Consider the following 10,080-nt stretch of genomic DNA (forward strand, 5'->3'; position numbering starts at 1 on the left):
GTAAAAAATGAATGAATACAAACCCAATTCGAGTAAAGAATGATTGATAAATGAACAAGATGAATCAATGTCCAAAGCCCAAAAAGGATAATATTTACTATATGTGTAAATCTCAATAATCTCTGAAATGTGAGAGTGTATGAATGTATGAATGTCAATCTGCCTTTTACAAATGTTAGTCACTCTTAATATAATGGAGGAATCCTACTTTGGATATAATTAAAAATACATAGTGGGGATCCCATGATAGATTAATTAATTAGTTTTTCATTAATTTCCGCCGGGATTCTCTTCCCTAGTGCGGCTATAACGGCTCTTTGTCTCTTGGCTCGATCTCAATCTTGGTCGGTCTCGGTATTGGTCGGCCTCTGGGTCTCGAGCTCAATCGGTCTCTGGATCTCGATCTTGGTCAGTCTCTGGATCTCGAGATCGACTTTGACTCGATCTCAGTACTAATCGGTCCCTGAATCTTAAGCTCGATAACCCAACTTCACATCACAACTCGATATTATAATGACAACCCTCGGTCCATTATGTTCCAATCTTGATTAATTACACGAAGGGCAAACTCGATTTTGACCGTATACACAATTCGTTGACTACACCCATGGAGATCCGCATCCAATAGGGTTATAAGTTAAGACACGATATGTTTTGCCTCGGAGAAAGTTTGGATGTGAGTTATTATTATTTGGTCTCCTCACGAGTGAATTTAGTCGATCGAGAACTTATAATAGACAAGGGTTGTGAACTATGGCACATTTAATTTTCATTCCACTAGTTAAGCGATATTCTCAGGACTCCTCGGTTTAGTGTCTTTGTCGTTATATGCTATTCCTTATTCTGAACGTTTCCATCTCCGCTGAAATGGCGACCAAAGAAAGTGTTCTATGCCACCGGGCCAAATAAATAACATAGGATTTTCTTTAGCCGAGAGTTTAACCGGAACAACCTCACTGCTTTTTTAGAGTAGAGGTAAGGTCCGCGTGCACACCTATCTTCCTCCTCAGATCCCATCTGTAAGCATTCACTTATTTTGTTATTGTTGTTGTTCTTATTATAATTCCAATACATTAAGAGTTCGATATTTATGAAAAATCGAGAATAATCGATCATAAGGTTCGTGAGATATATGATTCTTGACTTCTTATTTTTCAAATCACGATTAGAAGTATGTTAGGAGATCATTTCAAATCAATGAACTAAAAAGTAAATAGCGATAAAAACATTTTATTTCTTAAGTTTGCTTAGTTATTGTCTATATCTACTGTGGTAATCCTGAAAATTTTAAGTTTGAAGGGAGACTTGGCGCAACTGGTAAAGTTGTTGCCATGTGACCAGGAGGTCACGGGTTCGAGCCGTGTAAAGAGTCTCTTGTAAAAATGCAGAGTAAGGCTGCGTACAATAGACCCTTATAGTCCAACCCTTTCCCGGATCCCGCACTTAGCGGGAGCTTAGTGCATCGGGCTGCCCTTTAAGTCTTAAGATACGCTAATGTGTGCTAAAAATCTAAATTCTCTTCTAAATAATTTAAATATCTTATTTATAAAAAAATCACGAAAAGCTGCCCATTTGAGTCACAATGGTCGGCAAAATCTATAAACTCACGCTGGTAATAAATATGGCGAAAATTTATTAAAGATGCAAACAAAGGACTCAAAGGAACGAAAGAGACATTCAATTTTGATGCAGCAGATAATTATGAGTTAGAATTAAAAGGATACACGTCGATGTTATGCTGTTTGTGATAATATTATATTGAAAATAATGTATTATATGACTTAATATACACGTCCAACGCACAATGTTGAGTTTCGAATTTCAATCTAAAATTATTAGAAAACTACACTGTCGGAGAAGGAAGATGTTTGATAATTATGTGAATATATATATATATATATATATATATATATATATATATATATATATATATATATATATATATATATATATACGCACAATGGCGAGAAACTAGTTACTATAATGATATGGAAATTGATCGAAAGCATGCATGTAATAAACACTTAACGAAGAATTTGAGTTGTTTTATGTGAATATATATAATATATATATATATATATATATATATATATATATATATATTATATATATATATATATATATATGGTTATCCTATAATTGTTGTTCACAATTTTCTGTGCCCCAAAACGACACATAAAACAGTATATAATAACTGTTTTCTTTCACATTGCTGATTGCCCTCAACAAATATACATATAGGAGTGTGGCCGTTGTACGCTTTTATTAAAGGGTGCAAGTGAAGTTTTAGCGGCTTTTCATTTGTCAATATTTACCAACTCATGTTCCCTTAAAAATTTCTTTTGAAAAATTGGGCAAAAGCTATGTTTTCAAGACATTAATTCTCAAAACTTCGTTAATATGTCTCCTTAAGCTTAAATAGTTAATATGTTCTCCTGATGCCATCAAGGGTAACCGTGGTTAATTCTTGATAAATTATTACAAATAAATTGAAAATAGGCAGAGCAACATGAATTTTTTTATTTTTAAATAAGGCTCTCCAGACAGAAGTCTGGAAGATGTTGTATTTCAAAAGAGTGCAGTGCGGGAGGCTAGATCTGATCTCAGAAATAATACAACGATGGTGATTTCAATCACCCCAAAAAATTCAGTTGGAGGTATGTACTAAATGTCCTCCCTACTGAAGTGCAATCTATGCATATTTAACTAACAAAAAAATTGCACTTGTCATATTTTGTTCTAATACTTGGCATTTTCCATTTATCTAAGATAAAAGGGCTTTTAGCTTCTTTTAGTAATTACTGATAAGTATGACAGACCAATGATTGATTTGTAGTGGAGGTAAGCTTAGCTAGAGAATCCGCTACTTGATTGCCCTCTCTGTAGTCGTGCTGGACAATCACACTGGCAATCTGAATGGTGTCTATGATCCTGGCTGCCACCATCCTGAGCTTCATATTCTTTGTTCCTCTTTGAGTAAGCATATTAGAGATGATTGTCGAGTCTAGTTCAAGAGCAAAATTAGTGTAACCTAATTGGTTGCACAATTTCCTTCCAAATTCAGTAGCTAGATACTTATGTCATATTGTTGTTGTCACAAGTAACAGGCACTAAAAAGTCACCATTAATACCATCTCTAACTATGCCCCATACACCAGCTTTCCCACTTTCCTTTATGTAACTACCATAGGTGTTGACCTTGGTCTTATCATTTAGAAGAGGATGCCTGTTATGAATGGACCTGGGCCAGCCAAGGAGAACAAACATGTAGATGGGCCAAGCAATGCTTAAGATGGACCAATTGGGCTAAGGAAGGGTTCAAGGCAGAAACAGCCCAACAAAAGATTGACTGACTACATTTGGAAACCTGGCTAAGGAGCACAGGTGTTGAGTAACGATTGGTAGAAGAGGAATAGGGGTTATTATATCTAGTACTGTCTGTATCCTCTCATCCCCTTTCTGGCTTTTCTCTATGTTTTTCAGTGTTATTGCGTAGCCCCTTTCTTTTTTGTAATTCCGTTGTGGTTATTTCAATACAATCAAGCTTCTCTCTCTTATTTGGTGTTTAACTGTAGTAACCACAACATTGGTGCTTTCATTCTTGTCCACCATGTCGGACGATCGACTCAAGCAGCTTGAGGAATCTCAAACATGTCTCTTTCAGTAAGTCTCCGACCTCATCTCTGCCTTCGATGGCCAGAGAAAAGTCATGCAGGAAATTCTATCCCAAGTAGCTCTATAAGTGCTCACATTTATGGTTCTGAAGCAGAGACATCATGCACTTGTCCTGATGATGTGATTCTGTCACAAAATTTGGTTGTCGGAGGTCCGGTGACTCTGCATCATAAGCCGGCAATAGTCGAATTATTTTGATTCAGTGATAAACAATCGGAGGCGTGGATTTTTCAGGTAGAGCGCTATTTCGATTTTTATTCGATCCTTCCAACTCATCAGTTGTCTATTACTTCCTTTTACCTAGAACTAGTAGGAGAAGCACTTGATTGGTGTCGTTAGCTCTTTCGCATTCACTAACTCGTTGACTGGCCACACTTTACAGAGAAGTTGCATCGTTGTTTTCGCAACAAGTCATTCATTACTAGAAAACTGGCAAAATCCGTCCACATAATACAGATCGATATTGGTCGGAACCAAAACCGATCGAAATCGATCGGAATATAAGTTAAATAGTCGCAAAAGTCAAAGAAAATATTTCTGACAATGGAAATAATGGTCTCACAACAAAGATATGCAAATTCCGACCAAGGTTGGTTTGGTATTTTAATTTTAAATTTTTTAAAATATTAATTTAATGAAGAAACCGACCGAAGTCGGTCAGTTTTAGTCAATTTATATAAATAAATTTTAAATAAATAATATATATATATATATATATATATATATATATATATATATATATATATATATATATATATATATATATGTGTGTGTGTGTGTGTGTGTGTGTGTGTGTGTGTGTGTGTGTGTGTGTGTGTGTGTGTGTGTGTGTGTGTGTGTGCGTCATTCAGCGGTTTGAGACTCTGAGCAGTTTCACTTCAGGAATTATGACTTGTATGCGTGGTCGGAATTTAATTTCGGGAAGTTCGGAGTTGATTTGGAAAGATAATTTTAATTTCGAAAGCTTTAAGTTGGAGGAATTGACTAAAGGGTGATTTTTGAGTAAACGACCTCGGAATTGGGATTTGAAGGTTCCAACAGATTTGTATGATGATTTTAGACTTGGACGTATGTCTGGATCGGGTTTTAGATGACCCGGGAACGTTTCGGCTCCTATTGTGGAAGTTGACATTTTGGAAGGATTTCATAAATTTGGGTTGGAGTGCATTTCAATGCTATCGATGTCTGTTTGGGATTTCTGAGTCTGAGAATAGCTCCGTATGGTGATTCTGGTATTGGGAGCGCGTCCAGATGTGGATTTGGAGGTCCGTAGGTCATTTCGGGGTCATTTGGCGAAAGTTAGTGTCATGGCCCGAAATTCTCACCTTCGGACCGTGATGGCGCCTAACATTTCACTTGCTAGGCAAGCTAACGTTAGAATAATATTAATCAATTTTTAAATTATTAATAATCAAAGAAACAAATGCGGAAGCAAACTTTGAAATATAGTGAATAATCCATAAAAACAACGGTGTCTAAATACCATCCCAGAATTGGTGTCACAAGTGCACGAGCTTCTAGAATAATACAAATAAAGGTCTGAATAAAATGAAGCAGTCTGAAAATAAACACACAGCTAAAGTAAAATAGACGGGGACTTCAGAACTGCGGACGCCATGCAGTTATACCTCAAGTCTCCTCCGAGTAGCTAAAATCCGAGCAAGTCTATAGCACGCTGCTGGGACCAACTCTGAAATTTGCACAAGAAATGCAGAGTGTAGTATCAGTACAACCGACCCCATGTACTGGTAAGTGCTGAGCCTAACCTCAACGAAGTAGTGACGAGGTTAAGGCGAATCATTTACATTAACCTGTACGCAATATTAGTAACAACAATAATAATAGAAATAAATCAGGTAACTCATTTATAATGATTGAAGCGAACTCAGCAGTTATAACCAATTATCATTTCCATCAATTCTGTTGCAGCGTACAACCCGCTCTCACAATATATTCACATTCAATTCTGTTGCAGCGTGCAACCCTCTCTCACAATATGTTCACATTCGGTTCTGTTGCAGCGTGCAACCCGCTCTCACAATATATTCACATTCAGTTATGTTGCAGCGTGCAACCCGCTCTCACAATATATTCACATTCAGTTCTGTTGCAGCGTGCAACCCGCTCTCACAATATATTTATTTTAATCAAGTCTGTTACGGCGTGCAACCCGATCCTCCAATATAGACCTCCAATATATATATGTATGTCGGCTTTTAAATAAGTCTGTTGCGGCGTGCAACCCGATCCTCCAATATGGACTTTTAATAAGTCTGTTGTGGCGTGCAACCCTATCCTCCAATATGAACTTTTAATAAATCGGTTGCGGCGTGCAACCCGATCTTCCTATATATTCATTATAATCAATCTTGTTGCGGCGTGCAACCCGCTCCTCCAACATATTCATTTACCAATTCTTATAGAAGACTTTTCCCAATAAATGTAACAATTAATAAAAAATTATAAGATAACAAGCATACAATAATTATGATTTAATTACGGAACAAACAAAGGCAAATAGCAAATTATTATAGAAATCAGAGAGAAAATATGCAGTTTAATATTTAATATGCTAAATGTCAAATAACAATTAAGGCACATAATTCAAATAGCATGTAACAATTAATGCAGGAATTCAAGAATTAATATTTAACAAAGAATAGGAGAGAAATAATTATTATAATAATTAATTCATGATTTAAAATAATTTATGATTTTTCAAGTAAGCAGGCAAACAATTAATTTGACGATGTATAGACACTCGTCACCTCGCCTATACGTTGTTCACATGCAAGTCACATAACAATTAATTTAAGAGTTCTATTCCTTCAAGTCAAGGTTAACCACGGCACTTACCTCGCTTTGCAAATTCCAATCAATTATTCAACCACAGCTTTTTCCTTTTAAATTTGCCTCCGAAAGCTTCAAATCTATTCACAAACAATTCAATATATTCAATACTAATCATAGGAATTAATTCCATATGAATTTATTAATTTTCCGGATAAAATCCGAAACTTATTAAAATATTCGGCAGTGGGACCCTCGTCTCAAATCTTGAAAAAACTTATGAAATCCGAACACCCATTCCGAGACGAGTCCAACCATACAAAAATTATCCAATTCCGATATCAAATGGACCTTCAAATCTTAAATTTTTGTTTTTGGAAGATTTTAGAAAAATCTGATTTTTCTTCCATAAATTCACGGATTTATGACATAAATGAGTATGAAATCATGAAATATAATCAATATATGATAAGGAACACTTACCCCAATGTTTTCCCGTGAAAATCGCCCAAAATCGCCTCTTGAGATTTTAGGTTTTGAAGATTTGGGAAATGAATCAAAAATCCCGTCCAAAAGTCATTTTGTTCAGTTGCAGGTGTCGCAATTGCGACCTGAGCTTCGCAAATGCGAAGCTCGCAAATGCGAAGAAACACTCGCAATTGCGATGCCCTTCACAATCCCACTGCCTTCGCAAATGCAAAGATTATGTCGCATTTGCGACAATTGGCCCTTCGCAATTGCGAAGATAAACTCGCAATTGCGAGAACTGTTGTCCTAGGCTTTCTTCGCAATTGCGATAAAAATCTCGCAATTGTCATACCTGCTTGGTTCGCATTTGCGATGCCTGATCTTACAATTGCGAGATCAGAGGCCTGCAACAGGTTCAGTTATACCAGCAAAATTTTCTAAGTTCAAAACTTCTCGTGGCCTATCCGAAACTCACCCTGAGACCCTCGGAACCTTATCCAAATATCCCAACAAGTCCTGTAACATAATACGGACTTACTCGGGGTCTCAAATCACATCAAATAATATCGAAATTGCAATTCACACCTCGATTCAGACTTTGAGTTTTAAACTTTTCAATTTGCAAATTTTGTGCCAAAACATGTTAAATGAATCCGGAATGACTTCAAATTTGGCACACAAGTCATAAATGACATAACGGAGCTATTCACATTTTCAAAATCGGATTCAGGCCTCGATATCAAAAAGTCAACCCCGTGGTCAAACTTGGAAGTCTTTAGCCTTTAAATAGCTAGTTCCGTTAAATGGCCATAACTTGAGTTAGGGACCTCCAAATTAAATTCCGGGCATACGCCCAAGTCCAAAATCACGATACAGAGCTACTGAAACTGTCAAAACACTGATCCGGTTCCATTTACTAAAAATGTTGACCAAAGTCTACTCAGTTGAGTTTTAAAGCTCTATTTCACATTTTAATTTATTTTTCACATGAAAACTTTCCGAAAAATTTTACGGACTGCGCACGCAAGTCGAAGAATGATAAATGGTGCTTCTCGAGGTCTTAGAACACATAATTACTTATTAAACTTAAAGATGACATTTTGGGTCATCACATTCTCCATCTCTAAAACAAACGTCCGTCCTCGAACGGAGTTAGAAAAAAAAAGTACCTGAGCTGGAGAAAAGGTGTGGATATTTACTCTGCATGTCCGACTCGGACTCCCAGGTAGATGCCTCTACCGGCTGACCTCTCCATTGCACCCGAACTGAAGGATAACTCTCAGACCTCAATTGTCGAACCTGTTGGGATAGAATAGCCACCGGCTCCTCCTCGTAAGTCAAATCTTTGTCCAATTGGACTGAGCCGAAATCTAACACATGGGACGGATCACCATGATATTTCTGGAGCATAGACACATGGAACACCGGATGAACCGTTGATAAACTAGGTGGTAATGCAAGCATGTAGGCTACTTCACCCACCCTTTCAAGAATTTCAAAGGGTCCGATATACCTAGAGCTCAACTTGCCCTTCTTTCCGAAACTCATTACACCTTTCCTAGGTGAAACCCGGAGCAATATTCTTTCTCCAATCATGAATGCAATATCACGAACTTTACGATCGGCATAACTCTTTTTCCTAGACCGAGTTGTGCGAAGTCGATCCTAAATAATCTTGACCTTATCCAAGGCATCCTATACCAAATCGGTACCCAATAACCGAGCCTCTCCCGGTTCAAACCAACCAACTGGCGATCGGCATCCCCTTCCGTATAATGCCTCATATGGAGCCATATGAATGCTCGACTGGTAGTTATTATTATAAGCAAACTCCGCAAGCTGTAAGAAATAATCCCAAGAACCTCCAAAGTCTATAACACAAGCGTGGAGCATATCTTCCAATATCTGAATAGTGCGCTCTGACTGTCTGTCTGTGGATAAAATATTGTACTCAACTCCACCCGCTTGCCTAACTCACGCTGTACAGCCCTCCAGAAATGTGAGGTAAACTGCGTACCTTGATCTGAAATAATAGACACGGGCACCCCATGAAGGCGGACAATCTCACGAATGTAAATTTCAGCTAACCTCTCTGAAGAATAGGTAACTGCCACTGGAATGAAATGTGTTGTCTTGGTCAACCTGTCCATAATGACCCAAACTGCGTCAAATTTTCTCTGAGTCCGTGGGAGCCCAACAACAAATTCCATAGTGATACGCTCCCACTTCCACTCAGGAATTTCTAACTTCTGAAGCAAACCACCAGGTCTCTGATGCTCGTACTTAACTTGCTGAAAATTCAGACACCGAGCTACATATGCAACTATATCCTTTTTCATTCTCCTCCACCAATAATGTTGCCACAAATCTTGATACATTTTGGCGGTACCTGGATGAATAGAATACCTGAAACTGTGTGCTTCTTCAAGAATTAATTCACGTAGCTCATCCACATTAGGCACACAAATACGACCCTGCATTCGCAGAACCCCGTCTTCCCCTACAGCAACCTGTTTGGCATCACCGTGTCGCACCGTGTCCTTAAGGACAAGTAAATGAAGATCATCATACTGCCTCTCTCTGATGCGCTCATATAAGGAAGACCGAGCGACTGTGCAAGCTAGAACCCGACTGGGTTCTGAAATATCTAACCTCACGAACTGATTAGCCAAAGTCTGAACATCTGCAGCTAATGGCCTCTCACCAACCGGAATATATGCAAGACTGTCCATACTCACAGCCTTCCTACTCAAAGCATCAGACACCACATTGGCCTTTCCGGGGTGATACAAAATGGTGATATCATAGTCTTTCAACAACTCCAACCATATTCTCTACCTCAAATAAAGATCTTTTTGTTTGAACAGGTACTGAAGGCTACGATGATCAGTAAATACCTCACACGAGACACCATAGAGGTAATGCCTCCAAATCTTCAATGCATGAACAATGGCTTCCAGTTCTAAGTCATGAACGGGATAATTCTTCTCGTGATCTTTCAACTGTCGCGACGCATATGCAATCACCCCGCCATCTTGCATTAAAACTGCACCAAGCCCAATGTGAGATGCATCACAATACACCGTATAAGATCCTGAACCTGTGGGTAATACCAACACTAGCGTTGTAGTCAAAGAGGTCTTGAGC

The sequence above is a fragment of the Nicotiana tabacum genome, chromosome 2 (assembly GCF_000715075.1).
Source record: "Nicotiana tabacum cultivar K326 chromosome 2, ASM71507v2, whole genome shotgun sequence".
Taxonomy (NCBI): Eukaryota; Viridiplantae; Streptophyta; class Magnoliopsida; order Solanales; family Solanaceae; genus Nicotiana; species Nicotiana tabacum.